The sequence below is a fragment of the Staurois parvus genome, unplaced genomic scaffold, assembly GCF_062004578.1.
Source record: "Staurois parvus isolate SC_StPar_1 unplaced genomic scaffold, SC_StPar_1.0 ptg000352l, whole genome shotgun sequence".
In the NCBI taxonomy this organism is placed as follows: Eukaryota; Metazoa; Chordata; class Amphibia; order Anura; family Ranidae; genus Staurois; species Staurois parvus.
Window position 1 is genome coordinate 4,073,518 of NW_028318148.1, and position 14,967 is coordinate 4,088,484.

Here is a 14,967-nt window from a genome sequence, read left to right on the forward strand (position 1 = left end):
CAACTGATGACCTGTTTACATCACAGGGGGCCTTGATAGTATTTGGGTGGTTTGGAAAGTTTTTTAATATGCTGTAACTTTGTCTATGATTATTTTATTAATTGTGAATTTTAATTTGTACTTTTTAATGGAAAATGCAATGCCTATAAAGTCCATGTTTCAAAGAATTTCCAAGTATTTCAGTTATTTAGGATGAGGAACTTTTTACAATGATTAGCCACAGTAGCCACCTTGTGTTGCATCATTGTTCTTATTTCATGCTGTGCATATTAGCACAATAGGGCACAAACCTTGTGGGGGCCCATTAAAAAAAACTATAGCAAAGTTTTATTCTACTTTAACATTGAGATACCCATAGAGGTTCAAACAGGAAATATTTTATTATCCAGTACACAAGGTGAGCATCATACTTCTGATCTTCTAGTCACTTTCTTTGAATTATCCCTATTTGTTGTCTAGATTTTTTGAAATGCATTGTTTGTGTTCAGATAAAGATATGTGCTGTTCAACTGCTGTATTCTCACATTCAATCTGTAGGGTTTTGATTCCACCTCCAATCTTGGTCCCAATGGCACAGTTTACACATTATGGGCTTGTAGATGCAGATTGGCGGCCAGTGTGGTGACATCACTTGAAAATAGCTTCTGTACTTCCTCCAACTCTATCACCATATAAAAAGAGAACAGTCTTATTTCATGCTGAGCCTGCTCCAATGTGAACTTTTTGGAGACTAACTATTGAGCTAGATCCACTGAGCAGTGTAAAATAGTCAATTCTGATTCTGTGCTGTGACCATATTAAACGGTTTCTTCTGCAGAATGCAGAGCTCAGTTTTCCTTTGCAATACAGTGATTTGTTTAACTACACGGGGATCAGAAGTTTTAAGCCTGGGCTCCCAATATAGACTGCAATTTGGCAAAACACTCTATTGTAATTATGCTATAAAAGGTTAACCCTTTTGTGTCTTCATAAAATGCTGCTGGTATTAAGACATAGGAATCCAATTATAAGATATTGAAGTAGCTTGGGGAAGGGATGGGGGAGGATATTTCCAATGCAATAAACATGCTTTCCAGAGTCATAACTTCTTGGCCAGTATGGGTCTCAATGTGACTAAAAAATTTATTACACTTTGATGTCTCCAAACATAGGCATAGTTCTAAGGAATATCTACTCTGCCAAAGATGCAAGGAAGTTTGCCCTTTCTTGCACCACAGACTACTGCTGAAAAACTTCACCCAACCGAAGGGGAGGGGATTGGAATAAAAGTCTCCTACAAATGGAACTCAAATGGATTTATAAATTAAAATCCACTCAACCCCCAGGCCTGAACAAACCGTTAGTTTTAGCCATTTTTGGAGAGCTTTGCTTCGGGGGGAGAGAAAAATAACCACTAGATTGTATGTCTATCCGTACCTTGCCAACGTGATAAAAAACACATTATAGTATAATTTGTTGTATACTGTATATTTCAAATTGACTGTATTTCAAAACCTTCGCTTTGAGTCTGTGCTTACCTATATATGTGTTTATTGTTATGACCATCTGCATTACCCTTTGTTTTGTGTACTTTTGTAATATATTTTTTGTATTGTTTTTTGTTTACATGTGTGGACATGCTCTCCTGTTTTTCCCTCTCTGACCATGTGGTGGTTAAAGCCTTTTGGGACTTTTTGTCCCTCTTTTATTCTCCCCCTCCTTTTTCTATTCTTCCAATTATTGAGGGTGCTTGCAGCCGCCTGGAACGCACAGCCTACCAGGTCTCTATGTGTTTTTTTCGGCGGCTAGTTTTGGAAACAATCGGAGAGGTGGGTTTCGTTGGCCTGATATACCATCCTCCTCTTCCCTACTTCATCTACTGCATCATGCTGATGAGAAAACGCCATGCGCATTGGTGGGCCCCAAATGCGTGATGTCATTCCGCATTTTGGGTGTGGTGACGTCATTGGTGTCAGTCCATTCCATAACGTGCTGGAGCCCGGGGGTCAAATCAAGATGCCGGTCTCTGCACTCCCAGGACCCAGCTGTTTGTGATTAAGGGGTAAATCCCCTTATATCAGGAGTAGGCAACCTTTCAGAGGTTGAGATCTACCTGCACAACATGGAAGACAGCAAAGATTCCCAGGGGTTTGGCTGTTGGGGGGGGGAGGCATCATTGCCCTTTTTCTAGAATAAAAGTCAAGCCCCCAATAAAAAGACAGAATGAAGAACATATAGTGTGTCACAGTAGTGTATTCTTCCCCGCTTCAAATCACTCCCCTCCACAGAAGTGTCCTCTGCCCCCCACAGAAGGTAGTGTCCCATGCTCCACCCACACAAATGGCAGTCTCCTCTGCTCTATCATTGGCAATATCCTCTGCTCCCCTCTCACAGTAGTGTCTTCTGCCCCCCGCACACGCACACACAGTAGTGTCCTCTTCCTCCCCATTGCAGTGTCCTTTGCTCCCCTCCATAGCACAGTCATCTGCACCCCCCACAGTACTGTTCTCTGCACCCCTAAATAGTACTGTCCTCTGCATCCCCCCCACAGTGGCATTCTCTATACCCCCATCCATAGCACTGACCTCTACATCCTCCCCCCACAGTGGTGTCCTCTGCATCCCCCCACAGTAGTGTCCTCTCAACCCCTCCATAGCACTGTCCTCTGCAACCCACCTCCCACACAGTAGTACCCTCTGGACCCCAATCCTCCCCCACAATAGTGCCCATCACTACCCCACCACAGTAATATCCTCTGCACCCCTCCATAGCACTGTCCTCTGCATCACCCTCCCCCCACACAGTAGTGCCCTCTCCTTCCCCCCCCACACAGTAGTGTTGTTTGCCCCCTCCATAGCACTGTCCTCAACCCTTCTTCATTCTGCCCCCCATCCCCGTGTCCTCTGCCCCCGCAAAGAAGTGTTCTCTGTCCCCCCTCATGTGGTGTGTAGGTAGCTGTCTCCTACCTCTTAGATTGTAAGCTCCAAGGAGCAGGGCCCTCCTAACCCTCTTGTATTGTACTGTATTGTCTCCTGTTATATTGTAAAGCACTGAGCAAACTGTTGGCGCTATATAAATCCTGTATAATAATAATAATAATACCTTACAGCAGAGTTAACTTTTCATGTTAACAAGCTGACAATTGGTGCTAGGATCACCTAACAACCAATGACCTGCTAGTTAAATTGCAAAGTTAACTAATGCAGCTCCTGTGCTCCCACAGAGGAAAGAAGCCGAGGCTGGGGAGACAAATCAGCAAAGCCCTGATAGTGATCTTCCTGTCGGCTTCAACAGGTAGATTGCGATCGATGGTTTGCCGACCCCAGCCATATATATATATATATATATATATATATATATATATATATATATATATACCACATTGGGCTCTAGTAATTGGTGAATTAATCTCCTTCCATTGACAACACATGACGGAATGCTGACATCTCTGCAATCCAGTGAGCAACTGAGGTATATTTACTATATGGTACAAGACTTTCTTTCCCCTTTGCCTTATGGCTAGTCAGTCTTGCACATATTTGCATATTTGGCAACCCTTACTTACATGTATATTTTTCTAAGCCAGGTTTAAATATATTTATGTAATTTATATAATTATCCCTAAACGATTCCTTTGTGTATATTATTTACCTGCAGGCAACCCATATATATTCCTGAAGTCATTACCACCATAGTGAAGCTTTGCTTATCCACACACCGAGGTTGCCACATGTTCAGGTAGGATTTTATTGATCACTAAATTTTGATACCCATATATATCGGTTATCTTTTGAAATAAGTTAAGGTTATAATTTACATCTTTCTGCAAAACTGACACCTCTGGGTCCCAGCGGTTGCTTGTGCGCTCCATTTTTCCATCTGGGGGTAAGTGGGGGAGTTATGGCCTCTAAGGTTGATGTGTGGGACAGCAATGATCACAAATGTTTTTAAGTTATATGGCTTGCGTCCTACAATTACTGTCTATTTGATTGTAAGTAATGGAAATTTTTTTTGAAGAAATTTCCTGTACATTGGGACCGAGGTTTCTCCTGTTTTTTGGCTAAATTTGAAAACTGTGGGCCACTTTCCAAGTTGTGATACAACATCCCCAATGGACATATAAGATTAATAACCATTCGGGCAGCCCCAGTGTTTAGCCAGAGGGGCCCATGGGTGTGATAATGCTGGTGAAGCATATAACTGTAGCAGATGACCACCTACATTGATTTTATGTTGTGAATGCAGGCTGTGTTGTTTTGATTCACCCACTGTATGCCATTCCTCTGGAGAGTTATTTTTCCTGAGGAAGGAGTTGATTACTCTGAAAAGCGTTAGATTTGCCTCAACTCTGTAAATGATTGGCATGATGATGATTTAACAAAAGAGTGAATCTGTTGTAGCAACTGTGTAATAATTGATGTGATGCTAATATAACCAAAATAGCCTTTTATAACACTGTTTTATATTTGATGGTTTTACTTTGTTATAAAATAAAAATGCTTATGAATGTTTAAGTTTTTTGGTGCCGTTAAAGTCCCATTGAATTGGGGGGTTCTTTTATACAGTTATTGTAAGTAATGGATGACAATTCTAGATGCTACTTATATGTACAGATATACATTATTTGCATTGTGTACTTAACTGTGTTTATTATACTTTATAGATGTGATACCCTTCAAACCCCTGAGAAAAGAGTGATAAATCTCTGAAACGCGTTGGGTAAATGGAGACACATCACAAACTTGTAGTAAATCTTGGACAGTTCCATGTAATGTTATGTGTTACAATATTGTAGTATATGCCGTTATGCTGTGATTTTATACACATTTTGTACAATAAAATCTAAGTGCCTTTAAAGTCTCATTTGGAATATACTTTAGGGATGTGGCACATATAAGAGTACATCCACTAACTATTATTTGCTGAAAAATTTAAGACAGTTTCCAAATCAGAAAATAATAAAATAGGCAAAGATCTTGTTCTTTATTCTGTACAGAAAATATTGTCATCAGAAACACAGTGAAAAAGAGATAGGTCATTCATGACTGTGTCCCCTTATCTAATAGGCCAAGGGAAAACTACCCTTCTTGCACCACTCAAAAGTTTTCTTTTGGTCCTGGGACCTCATGAACCCAGGAGTTGCTTCACTAATACTCAATCTAAGCTCCTGTCTGCCACAGATGAATCAAATACACACTGGTCTTTGTAGGAACAAGACTTTTTTTAGTATGTATATTTTTCAGTAACTGAAGAGGTGCAAGATAAATGGGCTGTGATAGGAACTGTATTTGTGTACACTCACCTAAATTTCTGCCCAGTGGTCCTTTAGAACAGCCTTTCTCAACCAGGGTGCCCAGGCACCCTGGGTTACCTTGAAGTTTCTTCAGGGGTGCCTTGGAAAAATGTCCACAAATTGCCAAAAATGTTTTTATAAAAGCCAATGGGTGGAACAAGTCTGCCTTTTAGTTACACAAAGCCACAGGTTTTCATAGTGCACCATTATAACCTTCTAGCCGCAGGTGTCCTGAAAGCCAATAACATCCTCAGTTGGTAAGGAGGTTGTCAGCCGCCTGCACAGCATCCTAGTTTGATCATCACCTGCCTCTCTCTGTCAGTGCTGGGGTCACATTAGCTCAGTGATGGAGAAAAACTGAGGGAGAAGAGAAACATTGGAATACTAGTCAGTACCAGTGTGCATAGGTGTATTTGCTTTGAAAGAATAAATCACCTCTAATGTTGGGTGTCTTACATGTGTCAGGGATCCCCTCGATCCCCGCCACGTTGGTCCCGGCGCAGGCGCAGTATGCCGCCCGGCGCAGGGACTCGAGCACTGGTTCCGGGCCGGCCGCGGCGTTCGAGTTCGCGCATGCGCAGTAGAAGCCGCGGCCGCCCGCTGGGCACCAATGGCAGCGCAGGGCGGGATATTTAAACGACCCTGAGCTGTCATTCAGTGCCTTCTGGTCTTTCCTGCATCCTGAATCCTGTGAACCTGTACCCTGTAAGTTATTGACCCGGATTGTACCTGACCTTGCTGTTTCTCCTATTCTGACCCTTGCTTTGCCTGACCTCTCTTCTGAATGCCCCCTATTGGATTTGACCTGCTGTTGCTGACCTGGCGTGTGACCCGACCATTCTATGCCCGCTGCCTTGTACCTTGCCGCCCTCTCTGTTACCGACCCGGCCCGTCTGACCTTGCTCATCCATCCATCCATCCCGTGCAGCGGGGTCTTCTGACCTCCTCACATCAGACTCTTCCCCGTGGGAGCCCCTTGCGCATACTGCTACCACTGACGGGCGCACCCAGTAGCCACGACCTGGTCTCAGGGAGCTCCAAGTCCATCCCCACCATCAGGGGCTCTGGTGAACAAGCACCCTGGGACTTAGACTCCGTGCGCTGGGGACGCCTATTCAGTGGAGTGCTAGTAGTACCGCCGGGCGGTCCCTTACAGTACCAGAAGGCCATGACTGAGTCTAGAGGAGGTCCATCTCCGCTGGAGGAGATCTGCAGGCACCTGTCCAATTTGACTCAGACCGTATCGGCCCTGCAGGATAGATGTCAGCGGATTGAAACTCAATTCCAGGCCTGCACTATATCCGCTCCCGCCCCACAGGCCGCGGTCACCACGTCCCCAGCTGTAGCAGCCCCTGTGCTGGTGTCTGGGGCATCCGCACCACTCCCGGCGGCCGACCCCCGAGTACCCTTACCGGAACGTTTTCACGGGGACCGCACACGTTTTAGATCATTCCGCGAGTCCTGCCTCCTCTATTTTGAGCTACAACCCCGAACCTTCGTGACTGAATCCGTGAAGGTGGGGTTCGTCATCTCCCTCCTGCAGGGTGAACCCCAAGACTGGGCCCATCGATTACGGGGAAAAAACGACCCTCACCTCGGTTCGGTTGACAGTTTTTTTGATGCTATGGCCATCCTGTATGATAACCCACAGCGGGCAGCTTCTGCTGAAGCTACTCTGTACACGCTCCGGCAAGGCCGCCGAGCGGCGGAGGAGTACGCAGCTGATTTTAGGCGATGGATGGGGGATACTCGCTGGAACGAGTTCGCACTCCTGCATCAGTTCCGTGTTGGCCTATCAGATGGCCTGAAAGACGAGCTCGCCCGGGTGGAGGTACCTGAGACTTTAGAGGACTTAATAGCACTGACCATCAAAATTGACCGTAGATTGCGGGAACGCAGGTTTGAGAGGTCCGGCCAGGGTCATGGAAATCCCTGGGGATCATTTCAGGGTCCCAGTCAAACACCTAGGCCAGTCGTCCAAAACCGGCCACCTGGAGACAACCCCGAACCCATGCAGCTCGGCCTGGCACGGCCTAAACTATCCCCAGAGGAACATCTGCGCAGACGATCCCAGAACCTGTGCCTCTATTGTGGCGAAGCTGGTCATATGGCGCGTTCCTGCCCGCAGAAACTGAGTAAGTGCACCTCTTCTTCCTTATCCATTGGCAATGTTGGTCCACCCCAATACTTAGTGGTACCCCTTTCCTTTCAGCTTCCAGAAAGGACCGTGGAAGTATCGGCCATAATTGACTCTGGGGCATGCAGCTGCTTCGTGGATATTAATTTTGCTCACCAGCAGGGTATTCCCCTTCAATTAAAACAGAAGGGGTTCAATATTTTTTTGGCCGACGGTTCCCGAATAAAATCGGGAGTAGTGAACCAGGAAACCCCCTCCATCACCACTGTCATTGCCGGCCAGCACCAGGAATGCCTCCGCCTGGATGCTATAGCTTCACCCCTCTTCCCAGTCATTCTGGGGCTCCCATGGTTACGGGCCCATAACCCCCAGATTGACTGGGCGACCGGAGTAATCACGTTCCCTTCCCCATACTGTCGGATATACTGTCGCACTTCGGGCCCGGGGGCCCCCCAAATCCTCCTGTGTTCTGAGGGGGAAGCGGAACTAAAACAAGTAATCCCTGCGGTCTACCATGGGTTTTTAGACGTGTTCAGCAAACGGGGAGCTGATGCTCTACCCCCCCACCGCCCTTATGACTGCCCCATTGACCTGTTACCCGGCTCAGAAATTCCTTTTGGGCGAATCTTCCCCCTTTCAGAGCCCGAATTGGGGGCCCTAAAGGAATATATCGAGGACAGCCTCCAGAAGGGGTTCATCCGTCACTCCACCTCACCGGCGGGGGCGGGAATCTTCTTTGTTGAAAAGAAGGACAAAACCTTAAGGCCATGTATCGATTACAGGGAATTGAACAGGGTCACGATAAAAAACCGTTACCCACTACCATTAGTACCAGAGCTGTTCCAAAGCTTAAAGTCAGCAGTGGTTTTTACCAAGCTGGATCTGAGGGGGGCGTACAACTTGATTCGCATAAGGGAGGGGGATGAGTGGAAGACGGCCTTCCGCACCCGCTTCGGTCATTTTGAATATCTGGTCATGCCGTACGGGTTGTGCAATGCTCCGGCCACTTTTCAACACTTTGTAAACGATATTTTTAGGGACTTTCTGGACGTCTTCGTGATCGTTTATTTAGACGACATTCTGATTTTCTCCCCGTCTTTGGGGGAACACAGAATACACGTAGCAAAAGTATTGGGGCGGTTGCAGCAGCATGGGTTGTACGCCAAGGCAGAAAAATGTTGTTTTGAACAATCCAGCATTGCCTTCTTGGGCCTGATTATCTCCACCGCGGGGGTCGCGATGGATCCCCAGAAGGTCGCTGCAATACTGGATTGGCCTGAACCCACAGATAGGAAAGGCGTCCAACGATTCATCGGCTTTGCAAATTTTTACCGGAAGTTCATCAAGAACTTCTCGGGTCTGGTCTCCCCCATTACTCAGCTAACCAAGCTGGGAACCCGATTCAGATGGACACCAGAAGCGCAGGGAGCTTTCGGAGTCTTAAAGAAGCTGTTCACTTCGGCACCCATTTTGGGTCACCCAGATGCCGCTCTGCCCTATATCGTGGAGGTAGATGCATCGGAGAATGCGGTAGGCTCCATCCTCTCCCAACGAAAAGGCACCAAGGAACTACTCCACCCTGTAGCGTTCTTCTCACGGAAGCTGACCCCAGCGGAGAAGAACTATGATATCGGTGATCGAGAGCTACTAGCGATCAAAACGGCGTTAGAGGAATGGAGGTACCTGCTGGAAGGTGCGGTGCACCCCATCTTAATATTTACTGACCACAAGAACCTAGAGTATCTGAGAACCGCCAAGCGTCTACGCCCGCGACAGGCGAGATGGGCACTATTCTTTTCGAGATTCAACTTCCATATTACGTACCGGCCGGGATCAAAGAACACTAAGCCTGATGCGTTATCACGGATGTACGAAGACGCCAAGGAGACCCCAGTACCTGACACCATCCTGTCCTCGGGTAACTTCTTGGTCCTTCAGTCGGATCTTCGTTCCAGGCTAATGGAGGCATCCACAAACTTCTCTACCCCAGGAGGAGGGCCGCTCCGGAACAAGGGGGGACTCCTATGGAGGGATGACTGAATTGTGGTGCCGGAAGAAACCCGAACCCTGGTCTTGGGGCATTGCCACGACCACCCAATGGCGGGGCACTTTGGCCCAGAAAAGACCCTGGAACTTCTCCGACGCTCATTCTGGTGGCCAGACATGGCTAAGGATTGTAAAGGCTATGTCAGGTCCTGTGTCACCTGCCAGAAGAACAAGCCAGCAAGAAACAAGGTTTGGGGTCTGCTGCGACCCTTACCTATTCCTGAACGGCCTTGGCAAAAGATCTCACTAGACTTTATAGTCGAGCTTCCGCCATCCCGAGACCACACGGCAATCCTGGTAGTCGTGGACCGCTTGTCCAAGATGGCCCACTTCATCCCGTTGAAGAAAACCCCCTCGGCGGCCGAGACCGCACAAGTCTTCGTTCGAGAGGTAGTCAGGTTGCATGGGGTCCCTGAAGACATTGTCTCGGACCGAGGGGTCCAGTTCACGTCCAGATTCTGGAGGGCACTGTGCAAAGCCCTGGACATCAAATTATCTCTCTCCTCTGCGTTCCACCCTCAAACTAACGGTCAAACCGAAAGGACCAATCAGACCTTGGAGCAATACTTGAGATGCTATACCTCGTTTACTCAAGATGACTGGCTGCCACTTCTTCCTTTAGCGGAATTTGCGTATAACAACGCCCGCCACTCAGCAACAGGGCAGTCCCCGTTCTTTGCCAACTATGGCTTTCACCCAGTCTTCCTCCCGGATTTGGTGTCGGAATGCCCAGTACCAGCAACACAAGATGTGGTTACGTTCTTCGCTGCGAACAATAAGAAGCTTCAAGTGGCCATCAGTCGGGCCCAGGAAGACTACAGGAAAGCATTCAACAGGAAACGGAGAGGAGATCTGGTATTGCGGCCTGGGGAGAAGGTTTGGCTGGCGACGTCCAATCTAAAGATGCTTTGCCCGTCAAAGAAATTGGGACCCAAATTTATAGGCCCCTTCTGCATTAAACGGATGGTTAACGAAGTAGCCTACGAACTCGCCCTCCCTGACACGCTCAAGATCCACCCGGTCTTTCATGTGTCCCTTCTGAAGCCTGTGGTCCCAGACGCCTTCCCTGACCGGGAATCTAGACCCCCGGAAGAGGTAACGGTCGAAGGAGAAGAAGAGTTCGAGGTTGAAACAATCCTGAAGTGTCGAAGGAGGGGAGGCCAGACCCAATTCCTTATCAAATGGAAGGGCTATGGTCCTGAGGACAATTCTTGGGAACCAGCCCATAATGTCCATGCACCCAGACTTGTCCGGAGGTTCTTTCGCGATCACCCGTGGTGGAGAGATCGGGTGGGCACCCGGAGGTTGCCCGTAGGGGGGGGGCAATGTCAGGGATCCCCTCGATCCCCGCCGCGTTGGTCCCGGCGCAGGCGCAGTATGCCGCCCGGCGCAGGGACTCGAGCACTGGTTCCGGGCCGGCCGCGGCGTTCGAGTTCGCGCATGCGCAGTAGAAGCCGCGGCCGCCCGCTGGGCACCAATGGCAGCGCAGGGCGGGATATTTAAACGACCCTGAGCTGTCATTCAGTGCCTTCTGGTCTTTCCTGCATCCTGAATCCTGTGAACCTGTACCCTGTAAGTTATTGACCCGGATTGTACCTGACCTTGCTGTTTCTCCTATTCTGACCCTTGCTTTGCCTGACCTCTCTTCTGAATGCCCCCTATTGGATTTGACCTGCTGTTGCTGACCTGGCGTGTGACCCGACCATTCTATGCCCGCTGCCTTGTACCTTGCCGCCCTCTCTGTTACCGACCCGGCCCGTCTGACCTTGCTCATCCATCCATCCATCCCGTGCAGCGGGGTCTTCTGACCTCCTCACATCAGACTCTTCCCCGTGGGAGCCCCTTGCGCATACTGCTACCACTGACGGGCGCACCCAGTAGCCACGACCTGGTCTCAGGGAGCTCCAAGTCCATCCCCACCATCAGGGGCTCTGGTGAACAAGCACCCTGGGACTTAGACTCCGTGCGCTGGGGACGCCTATTCAGTGGAGTGCTAGTAGTTCCGCCGGGCGGTCCCTTACAACATGTGTGGATGTTGCTGCATTATATAAAACTGTTAGAATAGTTTTTCACATTTTAGAATGGGGTGCCTCAAGACTCTCAATAATTTTAAAGGGTGCCTCGGGACTGTCCATAATTTTAGAGGGTGCCTTGACTGAAAAAAGGTTGAGAAACACTGCTTTAGAAGAATACTGTCACCCTTCACTTTTAAGCCTTCTGTATCCTAAAATGGCTAATAAGTGTCAAAAATTCCAAATGTCCCATCTCTCATGCAGGTATTTGGTTCTTTTTAAGATTTACAAGCTTTTAAACTGGAAATTCAACATATTTGCATTGTATATTAAATTAAGTTACTTTTTTTTCTTCTTTTAGTTCGACCAAGCATCATAAATTCTCCAAGGTGATGATGTAGCAGACAAAATTCAAAGACAGCACTTTGCTTTGGCCTATGTTTATCAGGCAAAGCAGATGTGTAGCTTATTAAAGTTTATGAAGGGTTTCCTTACTCTCCTGTATAAACTCTTAGAAAAGCTCTTAAACTAGAAGGCCAATGGGTCCCCACAGGTGTATAGTATCTGTGAGCTCAGCCCTCACTTCACGTGTCACAAAGTTAGTATAACAAGGCAGAAATGTTTAAGTGAGAGCTCGCAGGAAGAAGCCTGGCGTGAGGAAGTGAAACTCTAGACCTCAAATAACCAGCCAGGAGATGTTGGATAATCTGAAAGGCTTAGGAGCTCCCGGAGGTGCACAGGATTAATGTCTTATGATCTGCAGGGCTGCCACAGGCTGCCCATTCATATCTGATGCTAAATAAAATTTGGGAAATAATTTCATCCTGCTCGCATCAGCTGTAAGGTTGATACTTGTCTTCCAGGCCTGTTTAAAGAAAACTTGCCATGAAGAAAATACAAATAACCATGGTGAAGATGCAAGTTGGCTGGCTGCGAAACTTCTGAATTGCTTATTCCAAGATAGGCCACTTTCACACTGGTGGACTTCAAAATGCAATGTGCGTGTCTAATTTATTTTTGTGTGTTAAAACTTAAAGCAGTAGTAAAGTCCAGTCCTAAAAAATAAAAAAGCTGGAGCCCTGCAGCTTTAACTCATAGAATACTAGTGTGACGGAGGTGTAGGCGGGACAAAACACACGCGGAGAGCAGTGAGCACACAAGGCTTTTATTGAGGGAGTTGGGACACTTGATCGGGGCAGCAACAGAGGGGCAGTTCAGGAAAAGATAATCCGGGCACAGCAGAGGTGCGGTGCAGGTAGGAAAGGGGTAATCCGGGCGCACAGCAGAGGGGCAGTTGAGGCAAAGAGAGTCCGGGCACAGCAGAGGGCAGTTCAGGCAGGCAAGGAGTAATCCGGGCACACAGCAGAGGGGCAGTTGAGGTAACGAGAGTCCGGGCACAGCAGAGGGCAGTTCAGGCAGGCAAGGGGTAATCCGGGCACACAGAAGAGGGGCTTGCATGGACACTCAGCAGCAGGCAGGCTTGCAGGCACACTCAGCAGAAGGCAGGCTTACAGGGCACTCAGCAGAAGGCAGGCTTTTCAGGGTCTGGCAGGGTCTCAGCTGTAGGGTCTGGCCACAACTCAGACCTCTCACAGCACTCTGGGACGAACAAGCTGCTCGGGTCCTGCTCCGGTCTTTTATCGCCGGAGTAGGACGCTTCCTGGTTGCCCCGTCAACAGCCAGCCCACAGAGCACGGGAACCTCGGGGCGCGCTGTGCCCACCGAGACAAGGGGAGGGGGGATCGCGGACACACCCAGGTGGCCTGCATGTGGGGAATCCACATGCAGGCTCAGTGGGGTTGCAGACTCCGCCCGAGGAGAGGTGTGAACCTCACTGCAGGGGGCAGATCCCTGGCTCCCGGCACACCACTTTGTGTGGGCTACGTGCGGGTGCAGGGACATGTAATGGGGGATGGAGGGGGGGCTGTGACAACTAGTATGCACCACATACTAGCACATTATGACAGATTTACCTGCACACGGAGCCCTCCAGTGCAATGCTGTCATGGCTGCCCCGACGCTTCCATCTTCCCCCTGATGTTCCTTCATTCATGCGTACAGTAGTCATATTGCTGCGGCACACAGAGTGGGCTGTAAATGTGATCTGAGCTGCGCATGTGTGGCTCAGATCACATTACATGCTGATAGGAAGGGGGGATATTTATGACAGAAAAGACCTCTAGGGTCTCTTCTGTTATAAAAACCCAGCCTGTCAACAGATTCTAAATGCAGAAACTTCACCACCACATTAACACAGCGTATATGTGGTTTAGATGCAGTTTTGCAAAGTATCTTGTCCAAGCGGCCCCAAGAATACCCACTATATACCAGGTCCCTAAAGTCCATGAGAATAACTAGAAAACCCTTGTGAGTGGGATAAATTCCCTGTACACTAGGTTAGGAGAATACATTGATATTTTCTTACAACCTTTGGTAAAAAATACCCCCTTCTACATAAAGGATAGCCAGGATGTGATTAGACAAACCCAGGAGATTACCCTAAACAGTGATGATATACTGGTAACTGTAGCTATTGAATCATTGTATACCAGTATAAAACAGGAAGATGGTCTGTCAGCAAAAAAATGGGCTTTGAAGGAACAAACAGAATTATATAGGGCACAAAGGAAGTTTATCCTGGAAGCCCTGCAAATGATTATGGATAATAACTTCTGGTACAGTAAAATAAAAGTACAATAAAAAAAAGATGTTGCTATGGGCGATAAATATGCCCTGAGCGTGGCTAATATATTTTTAAACAAATGGGAGAAATAGGATATTTTTAATGGGAATTGGACACAGTTGAAGGTATTTAAGAGATTTATTGATGATATCCTGATAATATGGGGGGCACTACAGAAGAATTGGATGAGTTTTATAAGTATGTGAATAGGAATAAATACGGAATTTGGTTTATGAGTAATAACGATTTTAAAAAAGTTCATTACCTGGATCTAACTACTGTATTTTTGTACTTGGGGTTAAATTACAAAAACTAATTTTAAGGACACTGATAGAAATGGGTACATCCCAACCAACAGCTGTCTTCACCTAAAGTGAAGGGTGTACCCAAGGGACAGTATACAAGGATAAAATGAAATTGTTCATGTATAGAGGACTACAATTCCCAAAGTGATATCTCAACACAATGATTTCTGGCCAAAGGTCATAAGAAAACAAACCTGGAGGATATAAAGAAACAAGTGGGTGAGTTGGTTAGGGATCAATATTAGGAAGGGGTAAAGAAAAGTTGCAAAATTTTGATCTGGCATTTGTTACTAGGTTCAATAGACAACATAAGCCTATAGAAATCATGTAGAAAAAAGTATTTTCCAATTTTAATGAGGGACAATACACTACAGGGCATACTGCCTAAACAGCCACAATTCATTTATAGGAGGGCCCCTGGGTTTAGAATTAGGGTAGTAAAAAATATTCCGGACCCCTCCCCCCCCCAAAAAAAAAATAAGGTCACCTTCCTAATGCGGGAGGTGTAGACC